The sequence below is a fragment of the Lissotriton helveticus genome, chromosome 3_1 (genome assembly GCF_964261635.1).
Source record: "Lissotriton helveticus chromosome 3_1, aLisHel1.1, whole genome shotgun sequence".
Lineage (NCBI taxonomy): Eukaryota > Metazoa > Chordata > Amphibia > Caudata > Salamandridae > Lissotriton > Lissotriton helveticus.
In genome coordinates, this window is record NC_136061.1 from 180,574,117 (window position 1) to 180,594,645 (window position 20,529).

The following is a 20,529-nucleotide window of genomic DNA, read 5'->3' on the forward strand; positions in this document are numbered from 1 at the left end:
TATACATTATCAAGGCACTATTCCATGTTTAAACTGCAACAATTGCAATAATATAATTTAGGGATCATTCATGACTCATCCCCGCAAAGGCAACAAAATTAAATCGAAAGTGACAGCAACATGCGACATAAAAAATATAGTGTAATTTTTTAAAATGCCCCTTTGGCATTGGATACGTCGGTAAGACTGAATGCAAGATCAAATTATGCCTAAACGAACACAAGAGCACCATCAGAACTGTCAATCAGATATCGGTTATTGCCACTCACTTTGCTGAATTTAAACAAAACATCAGTCAGCTCTGGTTCTTGGTACTTGAAAACATCACCGTCCAGGAAGGAAGAGACAATTGTAAATTTTTATTACAACGTGAACTGTTTTGGATTACATTTTTGGATACCATTGCACCAAATAGTCTCAACGACCGGATTGAATTCTGCTGTTTTCTCTAACCTGTTTTATCTAATCTGTTTTTTACAATCTAGTTTCCTCTCATTCAATTTTCTTCAATATTGATTCTCTTTTCTTGATTCCTATGTTCTACTTGCACTCTGTATTTTTTTAAATAAATTCCAATTCAGTTTCCCCTCATTTAGTGTTTGTTTTTTAATCTTGATTCTCTTTTCTGATTTTCTACTTGTACTAACTATTTTTACTTCACCCCTCTTTACCTGCTTTACGGCCATTTATATTTCTAACTAACAAGGTTACCAAAATCATTATATGTTTTACACCATTGATACTGTTTGATTTTTTCTTATTTTTTCTTGTTATTTTCTACCTATAATGTTACCTTCTGACTACATACTCATTAGTTTTACACTTTTTTGAGTTTTACCCTCTTTATCACCACACATCTCACTCACAGCCATATCCTCCTTAAACATTGGACATTTCAACATGGCCCCCACTGTGCATTAGTTTTTCATGGCACTTCGCACCACTACTTCTGGGTCCCTTTTCTTATATTTCCGGACCATGCAAGTTACCGGTACTTGGAGGAAGCTTTCATCCACCGCTGGAACCTTTCCGCAGATGGACCCGTCTTCGCGTTTACAACAGTAAACTTCCAGCTTCCATACCTCTCAGTTGTTATCCACTAGAGATGTCATACTTTTTACCTTTTCGGCAGTACCTCCTTTGTTTACCACGTGTTTACCTGAACCTTTCCGTAATTTTGGTAAATCACCTACTTTTTAACCATCAATCGCTCTCCGTTTAGGCAACGACATGACACTTCACCCAATTCTCGGTCTACTTCACCGTCCTCTTTCCTGAATCATTCAATCACTTTACTGCATGGAGTTTCATGTGTCACACTGTATATTTCTACCGTCTATTCATACGTTAACACCCACTAACATAACCGTTTGTATACACATCCTTTGAACCACCGTAGCGCTTCTTTGCATACATAATTTTTTCACCCATCATCATGACCGGATCTCCCCTTTTATAGCATTATTTACCATTACTATGCTTTCCACTAACTTATTGTATTCTCTGTTTCTTGCTTAATTTTCTAGATTAATATTTCCCTGATGAAGGGCTTTGACCGAAATGCATTGGGTCTGTTCCCACTGATTTGCATATTTTGGATTGATTCATCAACCATGTTTTGAATAACAGGTTTCCTTTGAAATGAATTGGAAACCATGACTACCAATTCATATTGAAAATTAAAATTATCATTTTGAAGAACACTTACTTTGGTTTATTGGGTTAACCCCTCATTTGGAGGAGGGCTGTGCGACTGGGGGACGTTACCTGCTCGGATAACACCCTCATATGTCTTTGTTTCACGTTGGGGATAAGCCAACGATACCCCGGCTGCACACAGAACTTTTAAAACAGCTGGTTTATGCATTATACATTTAAAAAGAAAGGTGTGCATCTACGACACATTTGAATCTAGTAACAGAGTCAAGGCCATGTCATTCTGAGGCTATTTCAGAGTCCTGTGTTTGGCCCCTTGCCTCAACCTGGTGGTACAAGATTTCCTCAAAAAGGAAGACAGTCAGCATCGTACTGGCCACCTGCAGAAGAATCTGCAAATTTCAGCCATTCTTTTAAAGCCCAGAAGCAGCTGTGGAATATTCATCGTAATAATAGAGCACCAGTTAAAGTCCTGATACACAAGGTGCCAACACATTGGAGCCCCACCTTTTACATGCTGCAATGTCTATTTGAACAGTACAAACAGGTCAATGATTATGTCATTCAAAGAGAAGGGGATGCAGTTGGGAAAGCTGTGACCATGGATGCGGACAAATGGGCCCTAGTCAAATGCCTGACACATATGCTACTCCCTTTTGAGGTTTTCAAACAGGAAGTTAGCAGGGAGAACAGTATGATGGGTCAATCTATCCCACTGTTACATCACCTACAAGACACCAGGTAAAGAAGGCGTCTGAATGGGGCACCTCTGCAGGGGTGAATGAAAACACAGAAGCACATGCCGTGGTTGAGACCTTAGTCCTGTACTTGGCTTCTAAATAAGACTGCAACATGACATCATCGAGTCCAAAGAGTACATATGTGCCACACTACTTCATCCACTGTGCAAAATAATTCTGCCCACTTTCATTCCATTTTCTGAACGGGGTGTTTTAATATACAAGAGGTGGATTGTAGAGCAAGCCGGAGACTTGGAAGAAGAGCAGCTGGAACTTCAAATCCCACCCCATCGTTCTAGGGTGCCGCCTTCAACTTCCAGGGGGAGCAGTCTTGTCTCATAGCAGCCAACAACACCATCAACCAGAACACCGCCAACAACAGCAACAGTAGTTTTGGACCCAACCTCTGCATTATATTGGTTTCAATTGGCAGGGCTCAAGTCCAGTGCAGAGGCGATGGCAAAACAGCCTGAACAAGTGGAGCATCAATGACCATCCAAAGGATGTTCCAGGAGTATCAGAATGATCCAAAAGAGGCCTATGTGGATCAAAGTCCATTTACGTATTGGTATGGGAAGATGTGCCAATGGCCAGAGCTCAGCAGGCTGGCAATAAAGTATCTGGCTTGTTTTGTCACCAGTGTGTTTGCTAAACATGTGTTCAGTGCAGCGAATGTGGTCGTCACAGTGAGAAGGACCAACAAGGCCTCAAAATGTGGAGAGATTTACTATGATCAAAATGAACCAACATTTTATTCCACACAATTACATTGTTCCTGAAACAGCAGCACTGGAAGAGTAACTGTTCCAAAATTGAATCAAATGTGTTAGCTGACTTCTAGGTGAACCACCTGAGTTTGAGGACAAATTTTACTTCCTGGACAAAGTGTGCCAGTGCCCCCATAGAACATTTAAATTTCTTCCAGTTGAAATTAGTTCTATCTTTGCAAAAAAAAACAACAATAAAATTAGCTAAAGGAACATTATTATTTTGGTGTCAGATTTATGCTGCCCCCCTTTTTTATTAGTCACATATATATTGCTAGATTGCAGTTGGACCAGTGTGCATTGATAAAGCCTCCACAATCACTTCATGACATTGGGGACAATGCCTGCCCTCCTCGCATGCCTATTGTCTAATGCCTATTCCTTTATGCATCACTTAGCAAAAGAAGGGCAGCTCCATAAAATTATTTATTACCTACAAGACTGCCTACCAATACCACATTCCAATGTGTTGCCTGCATCAAAGATGATAGAATTCCTAAGTGAACTACCTGTGCTTGGATTGGATTAGGTAACTTCAACTATTGCAAGTGAGAGACTGCTTGCGTGAGTGATGATTTAAGTTGATTGCTGACTCATATGGTGGCAGACACTGAGGGAGGGCATGTGTTGAACTGTAATATGAGAAATTTCTTGAGATGATTATTGATTTGCATTGTTTGGGGCTTGAGAGATGGGTGCTCATTTATTTTCCCTGTAGGTGATGATCAGCCCTTTCACACTTTTCCAGATTGAATTAATTTCAGGGTGTTCTCCTTTTTTCTGGATCTTCAGAGACCAGAACATTCACTTCAGCTAACAAACAAAAACCTATGCAAAATACTGCAGTTCTGTTTCATTCTCTACTTGTTCTTCAACAGCAGTGTACTGCACTCCGCGGCTATCTTGCTCGGGTCATTCCTGATTCATGATGATAATGAATGGTCTGGGACGGCATTACTTGGAGTCAGGAATGGAGGATTATCATGGAAGAACTCAGGGTGGGAGCTGTAAGACTGCCTCATCAATAGCTAGAAGGAAGAAATTATAGAGTATTGACTTCAGTTCAAAAGTAAACCAAGAGTCTGCTGCCTGGTACTCAGCTGTGTGGATTAAAGAGAGAGGTGAGTTGGTGAAATGCTTCTCTGTGTGTGTATGTTGGCCTTGTGTGTTGGACTGGCAAAAGTGAAACTTTGAGTCCTCCTTTGTATCTTTTATGCTGCTTCTCAGTCTTCTTAATACACTCCTCATGTAGATTACCTTCCTTCTGTCCTTTTCCTTGACTCTAAAATACAGTTTTACTTTTACAATCCGCAGGCCTTCTTCTAGTCTCCTTTACAAATGAAAGGCGAAAGCTAGCTGAGCTCAACAACACTCTGGCTTACCTACCGGACCAGGCCCTAAAGAGTGGATATTCCCAAGGAGAATGCAGATGCACCACACAATTTTGCAATGCAGTATCATTTTTCTTTTAACAATCAGATTAAGTAAGAGACGCGAGTGGGTGGGTTCACTCTCCAACTTACAAGACAAAAAATATTGATATATGGTAAATGGATCTCAGGGGCAGAAAGACTGTTTGCAATGCATGTATCTGTACTCTGTCATACTCATTCCTTTGTTTTCTTCTAACAACAGATTGATGGTGATTGATGCGCTGCTGCTTATTGCCCAGATGAATGTTGGTCTTGTGTTGAAGTGTTTGTCTTTGTCAAATATTTCCCCAAATCCCATTACCCATCCATTCATCAAACCTCTAACCCTTTTACCCCAAGCTGTGTGATTTATTGAGGTGTGGCTTAAATTACACCATCAATGGATCACACACTTGGGGTGGATGTGGTGAAAGCAACACCAACTTAGTGTAGAATCTTCTAAGCAGTAGCCCACACCAGCCCATTACCACACCACTCATTCAAAATTATCCATAATTTTTTTAGATATAGAATGAAGAACATCAGTCATCAGCATCATCATTTAGGCCTTGTGTTGCATAACCGTAAATGCCTAAACTAAATTTGTCGACTCCAGACTTTAAGTCCATTTTTATAACGTGAGGATTTCACAAATAATTCTGCTAGCTCCATTGTTATGAATCACAATGTACCCCAATATAGGCTTGGGTAGTCTCCTAACCTTTACCTACATTTACCCTGTCATTGTACTATATAACGTTTTTTGGTGCTGACCTTTTACCTAGCTGGGTGCTGCATAAATGTTGTGTGGTTTTCCTTGAAAATGAGCCTCATTTATTATGCATGAGGATTCTCAGAATCATAGCAGGATTACCATCTTCTACATAATAACTGTGTATAAGGTTCATTACCATCATCATCCTCTGCAGAATTGACACAGCAAGGTAGAACCCTTAAGGGTACCTTTTGGGTATGAAAGCACCATATCTTTTCTGGGACAGTCAGAGGAGAAAGACTTCCATGCTGACATGAGACGCTGAGGTTCCTGCACGCAGACACTACAACACGCAGTGGTCTGACATCCCTCATGGGGTGTCCATCTCGAGACCAAGATGGGGTCCTACGCTCTCCCACATCAGGTAATGGGGTTGGCTCTATCCAAAGGGGATTCTTGGCTATACACCTACACACATGCTAGGTACATTTAGGTACATCTAGTTAGGGGTAGCATCTTAAGAGTATGCATTATTACTCTCATATATCTATATGCCTACATATATTCATTGTTTTAGCACAATAGTAGACTTCTACCATCTATTTACTCTGTTGATGCTTATACCAGTATTTATCTGTTTCTGTCATTTGGTTGTTGCAGCACACATTATTTTATACTAGAATGATGCTGGTACAATAAATGTGTATTTATCTGATAGTTCCCAGGTTTAAAAAATGCCCCCGGGGTGGAAGAAGTTTTTTGGTCGGCACGACCAGATAGTGGAACTTCCTTCCACTGAGGCTGAAACAAGAAAAGCACCTGTTGGCCTTCAGGAAAGCCTTGAAGACTTGGCTGTTTAACCTCTGATGTGGCCCTGAACCATCCAGTTACTCCTGTCTGATGAGCTAGTGCCTTGACACCTTCGGGTGAATGTCAAGCGCTTTATACATTTCCTTTTCATTTCATTTCAAAAAGTCCCCACCGTTTATTCTTAGTATCTCTTTCAGACAAAGTGAGCACGAGTGACTGAGCGAAAAGTACTGTTCTGTTTCCACGATCCCTGAGGGGACAGGGTTGTCATGTTCGATAGTTGCCAGAAACTATTCTCTCCTTGTAAGAGGAGTCCATAATGTCACAATAGACTCCTCTTATACAGGCGAACATATCAGGTGGGGGTGTCTGGAATCAGTCTGGACACTAGTCCCACAGTTTATGTTGTTTAAATGCGCAGATCTTATATAGATTTATAGGAACTACATGACATGGCACTGCCAACGTTGGTTTGGTTCTTATTGATCAAATCTGAGTAGTTCAGTTGTGCTTTTCTCAGAGACCCCTGCTCACAACTACCCAGAGACGTCTGGAGTGGGAAGGGATAAATCTGCCGCAACTGAGTAGGCATATACTATATATTGGCTGTAGATTTATTCAAACTTGAAGGATAATAGTTCCCTATTGTGCATAACAGTTTCCTTGAAACTCTTTCAACAATTGTCTATTGAAGTTAATGCTACGGCAGCATGACATGCTAATGCAGCAGGGAATGGGGAACAGGAAGGTGCGATAAACATTTTTAAAAATTTCTGAAACGCACTCACTTTCAAACTAGCATAGTTTGGAGTCTCAGCATTAGGTGGGACTGTAACATTTGTGATTGAGGCACAAGAGCCATTCAGGACAGAAGTATTCTATTCATGGGTCAAATTCCCACCTGCAGATGCACGCACTAATACATTTCATACTTTCAAACAGGATGAAACACCGGAAGAATATTATCAATACGAGGACATTGAAGTTCAGCTCCAATACCTGGAGCATTTAGACTAGTTTAAAGGTGCCCTCTCACACACCACAGAAAAAGTAAGACTCGGTCTGCTCAGCTGAGACGGAGTGACTTCGCTGGTCCTATTGGCTTACACACGGCATCCAGACGTTGACATATTACCGATAGCGGACTTACGTCCACTTCACAAAGAAGTAATACAACTTTTCAGAAATCTGACATAGTTCGTTATGAGAACACTCACAGTACAACCAACTAAAATTACTCCAGCAGGTCAACTACAAGGGACCGCAACTAAAATTACTCCACAAACACTCAACGCAGTTATGGGAAGAATGCCCACTAAACGTGAGCAATTGCCATTCTGGATAGCACAGAAAATAGCACAGTTAGAGGCACTGTTGCCCCACATAGGCCCACAAGAAAAACAGAACACTGACAATTTGCTTGCCAATAGGAGTAGCTCCCCCAATAGAGGACTGTACCTCTTGGAGTACAGTTTTCGCTGCCATCTATACCAGAACTCATGGTATCCATTCAATTGCTGTGATACCAGAAGTGTTAAGACAAATGCAGAATGAGTATGGAGCAGAAGCTGCTCAAAAATTGAGGATGAAATTATTAGGCAATTTTTCCCAGGTATCAACAACTATGTTGGCAACATAAAAGGGGAGGCAGCAGCAGTGGCTATTTGCCAACGCCGGAGGGAATGCACTCCTGCACAACAGGAGGAAAAACTACCTACAATTATCAAAGATACAGACGCAGAATTAGGTAGAGATAATTTGGGAGCCAGAGCTACAAAACCGCAAGTAATGGATAGCCCTGAAAAGGATACCAGCAAGCAAACACCTGATTCTTCTAAGAAGAAATGGGAGAATATAAAAAATAGAAAGAACATTTCAAAGTCTAAGGGTGGGTCTCCTCAACAGGAGCCCCCGAAAGGAGGTATAATCTTAAAAATCGTGATGACATTAAAAAAACCTGACAGCTATCGGGATACTTATACATGTTCCTTTCGTTCCTTTTAGGGTTCATCAAAAAACTCTGAGAGGGAAGGACGGTCAGAACACAGACCAGAAGAGCAAACAAAATCAAGTGACATGCATCACAGTTCAGACTTCAATATCAAAAAAGAAGATAAACAAAAAATTGAAATCTCAATTTAAGAAAAAGACTGTAGCAGGGCTTAAAATAGGAAAAGCCAAGGCTACTGAGGACTTAGCATCTGAATGGGAAATAGGCTCTGACAATGCTAGACAGCGCAGCAGAAGTAACAATAGCTCACTAGAACCTGATTGAATTTCTGTTGACAGCGGTGTTGAATGACCATATCACAGTGGAAACACCTGATACTAGGGCAAGAGTCCCACACCAGCTTTTTGAAATAACACTCCATATGGAGGGGGACATACCCGGGAAAGTAAAAGGTCTCTTTTGGAAGAACCTGTCCTTTGGCTACACCATTCTTTTAGCAGAAAAAGATTGCCCCCTGAGTTTGTTATGGATTGCCCACAAGGAGAAACTGTAATTTTACCAGCCTTCTATGACTTCGTTCCAGAATCTCTGAAACACTCATACACGCAGGAGTGGGTGGTAGCACTTGCTCCTGCGTTATGCCGCAATCATGCAGGGTGGGATGCCGAGATACCTCACCATGAAATCTCAGTAAAAACTACTCCAATTCCCCAGAGACAGTACACAATAAAATATGATGCGAAAAAACAAGTCATGGAGATCTTAGATCAACTTGAATACCAGAGTGTAATAGAGAATTGCACCTCTTCCATGAATAATCCTTTGTTTCCCGTAATGACCCCCGATAATTCATATCGTCTAGTTTTAGACTAAAGACATTTGAACATTTGCAGTACAGAATGCACACAGTGCCGCATTGATAAATAACATGGTGCGGTAAAAATACAAAACAACACTTGATATCTCAAATGGATACTTTTGCCAAAATGTAGCGCTTGACAGCATATATTTGACAGCATATTCAGCTCTTGGCTCTCAGCATTAATTCTGTTGACTGCCCCAAAGGTATAAGAATAGCCACAGGTTGTTCTCAGCAAGGGTAACAGAGTTGCCTCAAACTTTTGATGAGGAGGCATTGTCCTATATAGATGATATTTATCTGACGGATGATGAACTATTAGATCACTTGGTCAGAGTGAACAACATCATTTTGGGGTTCGCATCTGAGAGCTACAAATTCAACTTAAAACAATCTAAAATTGCCCACCTCTAAGTCCTAATTTTGGGATATGAGCTTTCAAGTGAAGGGAAAAGAATGGCAGCACACCTTTTGGAAAAGTGTGCACTGCTCCAACCTCCAAAGACTCTGAGAAATGTACAATCAATTTGAGGATTTCTATATTTTGGCAGAACGTACATTTTAGATTACGCAGATAAAGTGAAACCTTTCTACGACTTAATCAGATTTTTCAATCCATTGTACACAGGAACACACGGTGATCCTACGTTGCTTACAAGCAGAAATGATAGCTTCCAAAGAAAATACACACATGTAAACACAACGAATTTGGTGATCCATGTAATCGCGGGTCAATCCGAATACTCTTACCTCACCTTCAATGAAATGAAGGTGAAGCAGTAGCAATTGCTTACAAATCTCATTTGCACACAAACGCCAAGATGTGTTTTGCATCAACTGCAAAGATTTTAACAGCAGTACAGACTGCTATAGTGAGAGAAAGAGCACTGCCTCAGGGAAAACAAATGATTGTCGTACTCTAGTACCAACATTAGAGGCTGTTATAAAAGCTAGCGTTCTTAACACAAAGGCACTATATCCACGATGGCTACAACAGACTCATTCCTTCAATGCAACAGATGTAGACTACTAATTTGATTCTACATTAAAAACACAAGCATTTCTGAATTATGGACAAGAGTATCCTCTCCAGAATGAAAAAATGCCTCTAGATCAGTATAAATACAATATTTGTGCTGATGGATCTGCCCAGCCTGCTGTAGGAAGGAAACAGCAATACAGTGAAGCATGTGCAATTGTAAAGGGTCGTATGTGGGACAGTAAGTTCTGTCCTAGCAATACGAAGTCTCTAGGAAATTGCACGGCTCAGCTGGCAGAACTAAATGCCCTAATACTGGCATTAAAAAATACAGATCGGGAATTCCCCACACTTATTGTGTGCGATTCATTTTAATCTGTCCAGTCATACAATGAATATTTTCACTGCTGGGGTCAGAATGGAAATCAAAGACTCAGAAGGCTCCGCAATAAAGCATAAACTACTTTGGGAACAAGTGGCAGAGCTGAAAAAAGGCTTGCGGCGGGCTCACGTGATCCACACGCTGAGTCATCAACGTGTTGGTGTGCACATTGAAGGGTATTCATTGGTGGATAAAGCCATCAAGGCAACAGTGCGAACTGCTGCCGCAGCTGCAATCACTTGTTCTCACACAAGGATAGATGGACAGATAATAGTAGCTGTCATTGCTTCAAGCAAAAATAGCTCAGCCATGCCAAAAGGCTTTCCACTCAAGTACTTCTACAAGTTAGGTGTACAAAATATTCTGTATGCTTAATTCCAGGAGTGGGGGATATATTAATACCAAACATGGATCACAGATTAGGTTTAATTCTAGCTGCACACGAGGGTCTGGGTTCAGCACACACAGGGATTACTGCAACAGTTTCAATACTGAAACAGTGCTATTGGTGGCCAGGTTTAACAAAACAGACAAAAGCATTTGTCCTTAAGTGCGATATCTGTCAGCAGAGGAAGGGTACCTCCGTAACATGTCTACCACAAACATAACTACTGATATCGGACAGACCTCTCACCTTGCGTCTATTTGGACCACTGCAGCCCATTACAATCTGATGGGGCTTACAAGTACATCTTGGTGGCAGTGGATTCATGTTCTAGATTCCTGTGGGTTTGGCCTCAGCGCTTGGCTGATGCCCAAACTGTTATAAAGGAGTTGCACGTTTTTATAGGGACATTCACAATTGGCACATTACCTTCTAACCATGGCCTGCGTTTAGCTCTCAGGCTTAAATGGAAGCCATGAGCAGTTTGGGTGTAGCATTGTAGTACTCCTCTATGTATCATCCCATGAGAAATCCAATAGTGGAAAGGAAAAAACAGGACTTATAGCAATCCTTAACAGCAAGGGAATTAGGCTCGGGTGGCAGTTGGGTCAATCACCTATATGGGGTCGGAGGGCACTTAATATCATGCCAAGAAGCTCGCTGGCAGGTCGTACTCCATATGAGGTCCTGTTTGGGATGAGAATGTGGGTACCCTACCTTGATTGTGGCAGCATAGTGGCGGATGAAAAGGGATTTCACATAAATGATAATTTGGCTGTTTTACAGGAACGCAATAAATTCCGGGCACTACAGAGCAACGTCCAAGTAAAATGCACCGCCACAGGGGAAGTGAAATCAGTTACGGCATGACCTGCCTGGGTCCCAAAAGTCAGGGATTTGGTCAGAGAAACGATTGTGGCCAAAAAAGAATTCAGGTTTTCTTACAGAATTCCTGTACCTGTCCTTCCTGTCAAAGGAACAAGAACAGTACTTCTTCTGCCTCTTGCGGGAGAAAAACAAAAGAGATTTGTCTCCATTGATCTGATCAAACCACCCTATCTGGCCGATACTGAAACGCAGGCTGCGTGGGCTCCTGGGTAGCCGCTGCAATTCTCTCGCTACTACACAGGAGGTTCAGACAGAAAGACTAATAACATTTGTAGATTTTACCATACGAAGTAACAGGGTTGCCAACAATGGAATGGAACTCAAGCCCATTGAAATTGAACATCATAACAGAAATGTAACACAGATCTCAATACGGCCTAGTACCGATATCTATGTGAATATGCCTCAAAACGAGTCATCTGCCAGTTCAATAAACCCTACTAAGCTACCAAAGATAGATCGAACAGCATCTGGCTAGTTAATGATTTTTTACACCTTCTCTCTAGATCTAAGTGAACCTGAGTCAACACCAGTGCCAGTTTGCTGCAAAAAACATATTCAGGAATTGTACCTTTGGTTGGGAAAGACTCTTCTATTTGCACCCTGGCTACAGCTCTGGATAGCAATTGGTCTACTGTTCCTAATATTCTGGATAGGCTTAGTGACTGTCTTTTCCTTGCTACTGAATGGATATAATCTTCCAGAACGCTTTGCAGCATCGCATGTGAATTTGGTACTGCAACCACGTACATTATCTCACCATGAACAGAGAAACCTGTCATTTATGAACAGTGTGTGATAGGGTTTCATATGGTGTATTTGGTCCCACTGAACTTTTGAAAATTCTACATGTTTTTAAAATTTCTTTGAATTATATAATCACCTCCTGTACATTCTCTGACTATTGGGAGTTTGAAACTGCAAATAGTATGCTGTCTGATCTAGAGCGATCTGCTGCATTTTTGAGAAATGAAATGATACATCTGATTGCGATACAATGCATAAAGCAAGTACCGCACAAAATATTTTCACATATCAACAATGGGAATTTTGCCCAACACCACCGAAAGTTAGTTCACAAATGTTTGCTTATTTTCCTGGGTTTAACATATCAGATCCACGCTCATATTATTATAAACTAATACCTACATCTGTGAAGGTAAATATGCTTACTAACACAAAACAGATATACTCTGCACCCTTTATTTTCCCAACTGTCTGAACATGATTTCGACTTATGGAAAGACAATATAGACATAAAATCAGTCTTGTGGACTAAAGAATGGAAGTTTCAGGGAACTGAGGCACTATTTAGAGTATGCCTCATACCACAGCAGATTATCTTCCTGAATGACACTGTGCAACAGACTTCCTGTCTTGGGTTATCTAAGATTAAGAACTTGAACACACCTCGTATTCCCTCACTTTCACACTTTGAGGGATGGCAAAATTATACAGAACACAGTGAGGGTATGCTAGATGACATCATTCATGATGTTTCATACAATTCTTCAGACCCCAATTGGAAGGGATGGTTAGTTTGGCTAGTGACACAAATAAGTCAGTCAAGATTCCAGGGTACCACCGAAGGGTTTAGTATCCATAAGCCTGACCAACGCTATGTACAATGAGAATATCCGGGGGTGGTGATATCCTACAGACTTGGAAAGTTATGCTTCGATTGGATGAGAATCTCAACACTGTCCCAGGTAAAATTACACTAGTCCTTACTCACAGATGACATGAATGTTAGGGATTTTTTGGTAGGTCCCCGGAAACCCCCTCATAAATGATTTTTATACGCTATCTATAACGAATTTTGGAAAACCTCTCAACAGGAAGCTGCAGAGAGATTGCATGAATTTTACAGTGTTAACCTAGAAAAGGCTTTGGTTGTAGTTGACAATGTATGACCACACTGAGATCCACGATTTATTCACTCTGCAACATTGTGTCTTCTGCAATAGATATAATGGAACAGGATCTATCTTACAGCACAGGCAATCACAGTTACGATCCAGTCTATTATTATGCTGAGCTATGGTCCTGTGCCTTGGCAATACATTAACAGTACGTCTCTGTTTCCTGCTTATAATCTATCGGAAAGGCAGACGAGAATGGCACAGAGAGATGCAAAATATACAATGCTGCACGTTGAAAAATAGACCAATTACCTTCCACCATGGCTAAGTCACCATCCACAGAGTGGTTAATTCATGGCCACATAACATTGCCAGTAGCAACTTTCCAATTTCAAATTTGCCTAGAACACCACCAGGTAGGCACATATGAAGCAATGGGTAAGGACTTCATCCATGAATCTTGGGAATTACCGTACAGAATTAGATGTAGGAATGTTATGTCATAATGCATTTGTATCACACACAGATACTCAAAAGTATCCCGGCACGGGCAGTAGGCATGAAAGCAAAATCTGAGATTAATATGCTAAGTTAAAAAGTAAGGTCTTTAATTGCTTCTTGAACAACCTAATGTCCTGAATAGTCTGTAACCCCAAAATGAGGGAGTTCCAAGCTTCCGCTGCTTTAACAGAAAGAGAGCTACCCCGCCAAGAGAGTCCTGTGGTAGCGAGGAACCACTGCCAGTTGCTGCACAGCAGAGTGCAAACTTCTGCGGGGGATATAGAAGGCAAAGCTCCTACTAAGATTAACCGGCCCTGAGCCATACAGGGCGCTATGAGCCAGAGTGAGAGCTTTAAACTGGACTCTAAGGACCACCGGAAGTCAGTGGAGATCCGGCAAATGCTGTTTCATCTTTCTGGAATTTCCAGAAAAACCCTAGCTGCCACATTCTGTATTGTTTGCAGTTTTTTTTAGCTGGTACCCAGGCAAGCCGATGTACAAAGCATTGGCATAGTCAATGCGTGACAAGATGAGAGCATGAGTCACCATTTCCTTAGCTGGCCTGGGTAACAGAGGAAGAAACTTTCTGAGCGGTTTTAGTGTGCCAAAACATACCCCCGCCAGCTTCTTTATCTGCATGGACAACTAAGGTCCTCGTCAAACCAGACCAAGTTCTTAGCGGGGTTGCCAACCGAATTGGGCATGGGATACTCTGAATGCCACAGAGCCTCCCTGTAGGAAGGAGGAAAGGATCTATATAGAAGGACCTCCGACTTGTCCTCGTTGTACTTCAGCTGCGCCAGTGCAAGCCATTTAAAAACGGCAGAAAGACAGTTTTGAGCTGTAGCCGGGGACAGGTCGTTTTCCCTCCAAGTGAAGAGGAGCTGGGTATTGTCCGCAAAGGCTATAATCTTAGCTCCCAGCTCCTCTGCAAGATCAGCAATGCTCAGAATTGGTTTTATCCACCCTTTTAGATCACCAGCCTTTTCATCTCTTGTTTATCCCTAAAAGAGAAGGTGGTCTTAGGTGTTGTATAGACTATCGGGGAGCTTAATGACGTAACTATTACGAACCGATACCCTCTACCACTGATTTCTTCCCTTCTTGAACAAATAAAAGATGCCAAGATATTCACCAAACTGAACTTACGAGGAGCCTATCATTTGGTTAGAATTAAAGAGGGGGATGAATGGAAGATGGCTTTTTGTACTAAGTTTGGGTTGTATGAATAATTAGTCATGCTGTTCGGACTATGTAATGCCCCCTCTGCCTTTCAACTCTTTACTAATGAAGTCCTAAGAGACCGCTTGGACCTTTTTGTTATAGCTTACATTGATGACCTTTTGATTTATTCCTCGTCCTTACAAGAACATGAAATCCATGTGAGGAGGCTTCTCGAACGGTTACGGGACAACCATTTATTCTGCAAACTGGAGAAGTGTCAATTTCACACCTTCCATGTTGCCTTACTTGGTTATATTGTGTCCCCACAAGGAATCAATATGGATCCCCAGAAGGTAGAGTCTATTGCTCATTGGGAAGCACCCAAAACTGTTAGAGATGTTCAGAGCTTTCTCGGCTTTGCCAATTTTTATAGAGGTTTTATTGCTAACTTTTCTGACTTAGTCACCCCCATCACCAAGCTTCTCAAAAAGAGAGTTACATTAGTGTGAACCTCTGCTGCAGAAGAGGCTTTTTGTCAACTGAAAGAAGCTTTTACACAGGTACCCATTTTGAGACATCCTGATCCTTCCCGACCCTTTGTAGTCGAGGCAGATGCCTCCCACTCAGCTGTAGGAGGGGTTCTTTCTCAGGTTGACCCAAACACGGGATGCCTTCAGCCTGTGGCGTATTATTCACATAAATTAACACCTGCTGAGTTGAACTATGCTATAGGGGATAAGGAATTGTTAGCTATAAAAAAGGGTTTTGAGGAATGGAGGCAATATCTCCTAGGAGCCAACCAAAGAGTAACAGTACTTACAGATCGTCGTAATTTGCAATTTCTTAAGTCCGCAAAAGCCTTATCCATGCGACAATTACGATGGACACAGTTTTTTAGGGATTACGATTTCATCATACGGTTTCCAGCAGAAAAACGAAATGGGAAGGCAGACGCCCTGTCTCGATTAGGTTATGAGTTAGAGGAGCCCCAAACTGAGCCCCCACCCATAATACACCAGGAACGCATAATAAGAGTCCTTTGTTTTGAGTAGGAATTCCTGGAAACAGTCAAGGAGGCACAGGAGTCTGTGGATATGGAAAAGTTAGTTGATGCAAACGAGCTCACTAAAGAACAAGACTTGTTTTTTGTCCAAGGGGGTTTAGTACTTCCTACTTATGACTTACAGCAGAAGGCGTTAGAGTGGAGTCACACTTATCCTCTCTCTGGTCACCCAGGGTACAAAAACACTATGGAGATTCTGAGGAGATACTTTTGGTGGCCAGGTATGGAGAGGGACACCAGCCAATACATCCAAACGTGTCAGGTGTGTGCACAGGTAAAGGATCTCATCAGGCCCCTGAAGTGCTATTAGTGCCATTGCCCACTCCACCCTGCCTTTGGCATATAGTAGTTATTGATTTTATTGTAGAACTACCTAGGGCTGCTCAAGGGAACACTACACTCCTTGTAGTGGTCGATTTATTAGCCAAGATGGCTCAATTCGTCCTGCTGAAGAGGCTCCCCACTTCCAAGATCTTGGCATCCCTGTTCATCCAACACATTGTATGGTTGCATTGTCTTCCTTCTGTTCTTGTGTCAGATGGAGAAGCTCAATTCGCATCCAAGTTTTGGAGAAAGGTGTGTCAGTTATTACAGATAGATGTAAGACTATCCTCTAGCCATCACCCCCAGACTAACGGCCAAACCAAGAGGGTCAATCAATGCTTCGAACAATACATACGCTGTCAGTGTTTACATTCCTCCTCAGACTGGGACACAATGGTGTTGGTTGCTGAATTTTCTTACAACAGTTGCCATTCCTCTACTGCTTATTCTCCTTTCTACTGTACTTATGGATTTCACCCACGAACTATGTTAACCCCTCTTTCCTCTTCCTGTTCTACTCCTGCAGCATCAGACTTTGTGAAATACCTGCAAGATATTCATGAGACAGCACAAATTAATTTAGACAAAGCTAAGGCAGGGTGCAATGAAAAGGCTGATCTCCATTGACGCCAAGAACCTAGGTATACTCAAGGAGATGAAGTATGGTTATCCACTAAGAAACTTACACTGAAAGGGTTTTGTAAATTCAAACCCCGTTATATAGGACCTTACAGGATTTGTAAGGTTATACACCCTGTTGATATGAAATTGGAACTCCCAGTCACCTTAAAAATACATCCAGTATTCCACGTCTCCCTGTTGAAACCTATTAGATCCGGGAATCGCATTTCTGATTCTCCAGCCCCTGTGTAGCTAAACAATGAACCAGAGTATGAAGTTGAAGCCATCATCGATTCACAGATTGTTAGACGTGGAATGCAGTATTCAATACATTGGAAAGGTTATGGAATTGAAGAACGTACATGGGAACCTGCTGGTCACATACATGCCCCTTGTCTGTTGCGATTGTTCCATTGTCGGTACCCTGATAAACCCAAACCGGTAGGAGGACCTCTAGGGGGGTGTAGGGTCAGGGATGCCGGTAAAGCACATCTCAGAGGACATATAGAGCATTTTACCATACATAAAGGTTTTATAACGTTTTTAAGCATTTTTATAACTTTTAGATATTGTTTTCCCTTTCTGGACATTTTAACAATGTTTTTTATGATTGATTAGAAGGACATTCCTTTCTTTAGTATATCGTCCAGTCAGATGAGAAGTGGGTTATATGAATTACAATGTACCCCAATAAAGGCTTGGGTAGTCTCCTAACCCTTTACCTACATTTACCCAGCTATAGTACTACATAACAGTTTTTGGTGCTGACCTTTTACCTAGGTAGGTGTTGCATACATGTTATGTGGTTTTCCCAGAAAACGAGCCTCATTTATTATGCATGAGGATTCTCAGAATCACAGCAGGATTACCATCTTCTACATAATAACTGTGTATAAGGTACATCACCATCATCATCCTCGGCCGACATGACACAGCAAGTTAGAACACCTGAGGGAACATTTAGGGTGTAAAACCACAATATGTTTGGCAGAGGAGAAAGACTTTAATGCTGACACGCTGACACGAGATGCTGATGTTCCAGCACGCAGACACTACAACACTCAGTAGTCTGACATCTCTTGAGGGATGTCCATCCCGAGACTAAGATAGGGTCCTTTGCTCTCCCACATCAGGTAAAAGCTCTATCCTAAGGGGATTCTTGGCTATACACCTACCCACATGCTAGGTACATTTAAGTACATCTAGTTAGGGTTGGCATCGTAGGAGTACGCATTATTACTATCAAGTACCTATATGCCTGCATATATCCATTGTTTTAGCACTATGGCAGACTTCTACTATCTATTTACTCTGTTGATGGTTACACCAGTATACATCTATTTCTGTCATATTGTTCTTGCAGCACACATATTTTACTCTAGAATGACGCTGGATCAATAAATGCTTATTGAAAACATCCCCACTGTTTATTCTGTGTATCTCTCTGAGACAAAGTGAGCCAGAGGGACTGAGCAAAGAGTACTGTACTGTTTCCACAGTCCCTGAGGAGTCAGGGTTGTCATGTTCGATAGTTGCCAGAAACTATTCTTTCCTTGGTAAGAGGAGTTCATAGTGGCACTGTGAGCTAGCTGGTATACAGGCGCACATATCCGGTGGGGGTGTCTGAATCAGTCTGGACACCAGTCCCACATTTGATGTTGTATTAATTTGCAGATCCTTTATAGATTTATAGGAACTACACTACACCACATTAGCCAAAACTAACTAATATTGCTATTTTTTCTATTTTAGCACAATCAGGTCTTTTCATTGTGTCATCACGTAGTACTCAGGTGGTATCAATTGTTTGTAAATGTTTGATAAATATATAACTCACTTACTCAGCCTTTCTACTTCCATTTAGTTGCCTATGATTGATAATCAATCAATCATACAAATCAATCTTACAGTTGGAGCTCACCTGGGTGCTACTGGAAGTCGGATCTTGCTTGTGAAGGTGTAAACCTCCCCTGTTTTTGCTGCATGTATATTCAGGTAGGGTAACTAGTATGGATGTAATTTAACTTAGTAAGGAATAAATTAACTGCTACTGTTTTTATCTAGATAGTTCTACACAATATAGGTTATCATGGCAGCATTCCCCATATTGCTCAAGATAGTAAGAGAAGTATAAGCCCAGACCCTATAACTAAGTGCTACGCTTTTCTTAAGTTACAAACACATAAACAGGCTGTGTTAAACTACATGAAGGCAGAAGTGCAAAGTAAAAGTAAAAGAAACAACTTCAGATATACATTTAGATTTGAAAAATAGTTTTCCCCTTTATTTATTTACATAGCAACCTACGCTAGAAAGAGGGTAAAACACCCTGGGATCGGAAAGAGAAATTTCCTTGGTAAAACACCTGGGATCAGAAATAAAAAAAGGACTTCCTTGGTTAGCTGCCTACAAAGAGGCAGCCTTGTTGGAATGACTCCAAACTGATCGGATGTAACTGACCCAACCTTTTTATGCATCTCTCCTGGTCTCTGTATGAAAATATCTTCTGTCCTATAAACCACTATAGCTATCCACACCCATTTAATTGCCCTACTTCCTGATCTCTTGATCCTAAGGCAGTTAAATAGAATAGTTATGGACTTTAACTCATTTCAACAATCATGACAGGAGTAACTATGAAACCGACAGGAAGTAATTCCTACACTATTCTTTACCCCTCTAACCTCTCTAAAATACAACCAAAACCTTCATACACATCCTGCTCAGAAAAAATCCAGACACACTGATCCTAAATCCCTCCTTCAACATAAAAAATTGCATCATTATCAAGGACCTAATATTTTTCACCAGAAAAATGGCAAAATGGCATACTACCATTACCAGGTGGCTAAACATCCACGAAAAGAAAAACATTCTGTATGGCACCAAGGTGCTAACAGCACCCTCACAAATTCTTAGAGCACATTTGAATATAACTTCCTACAAAAATGGCACAGTTCTTATCCAAGCAGCAAATAAGGATCTCAAACTATTTGACAACTATTTTGCCATGCTAAAAGATCTCGTGTACAACAACTCCTATCCTAAACACCATCAAGACGATACCTCACAAACTGACACTCAAACCAAATCACTCTGACATGATAGAATTTATAATCTCTCAGGAGCTGCGGCAGCCTACGCCTACGACTTTAATCTCTGAAACAAGTGAAAGCAACTCACCACATATAGATCCCAAATCGCCACCCATTTGCAATAGCCTCACTGCTTCTGGCTCCATCTCAAGGTCCTGCTCTACCCACCTTAATCCTGTACTGATTTTACTTGGATCACACAGTGACAAGCCCCTGAAAGCAAAAAGGAAAAAAACATATACACCCAGCTCTACCTCACATATCACTGAACAATAATGCTACAATCACAAAAAACGCCTTCCTTTCGGATAAATCTAACACTGCCCAGGATAACTGAAGGCTAAAACCTAATCTC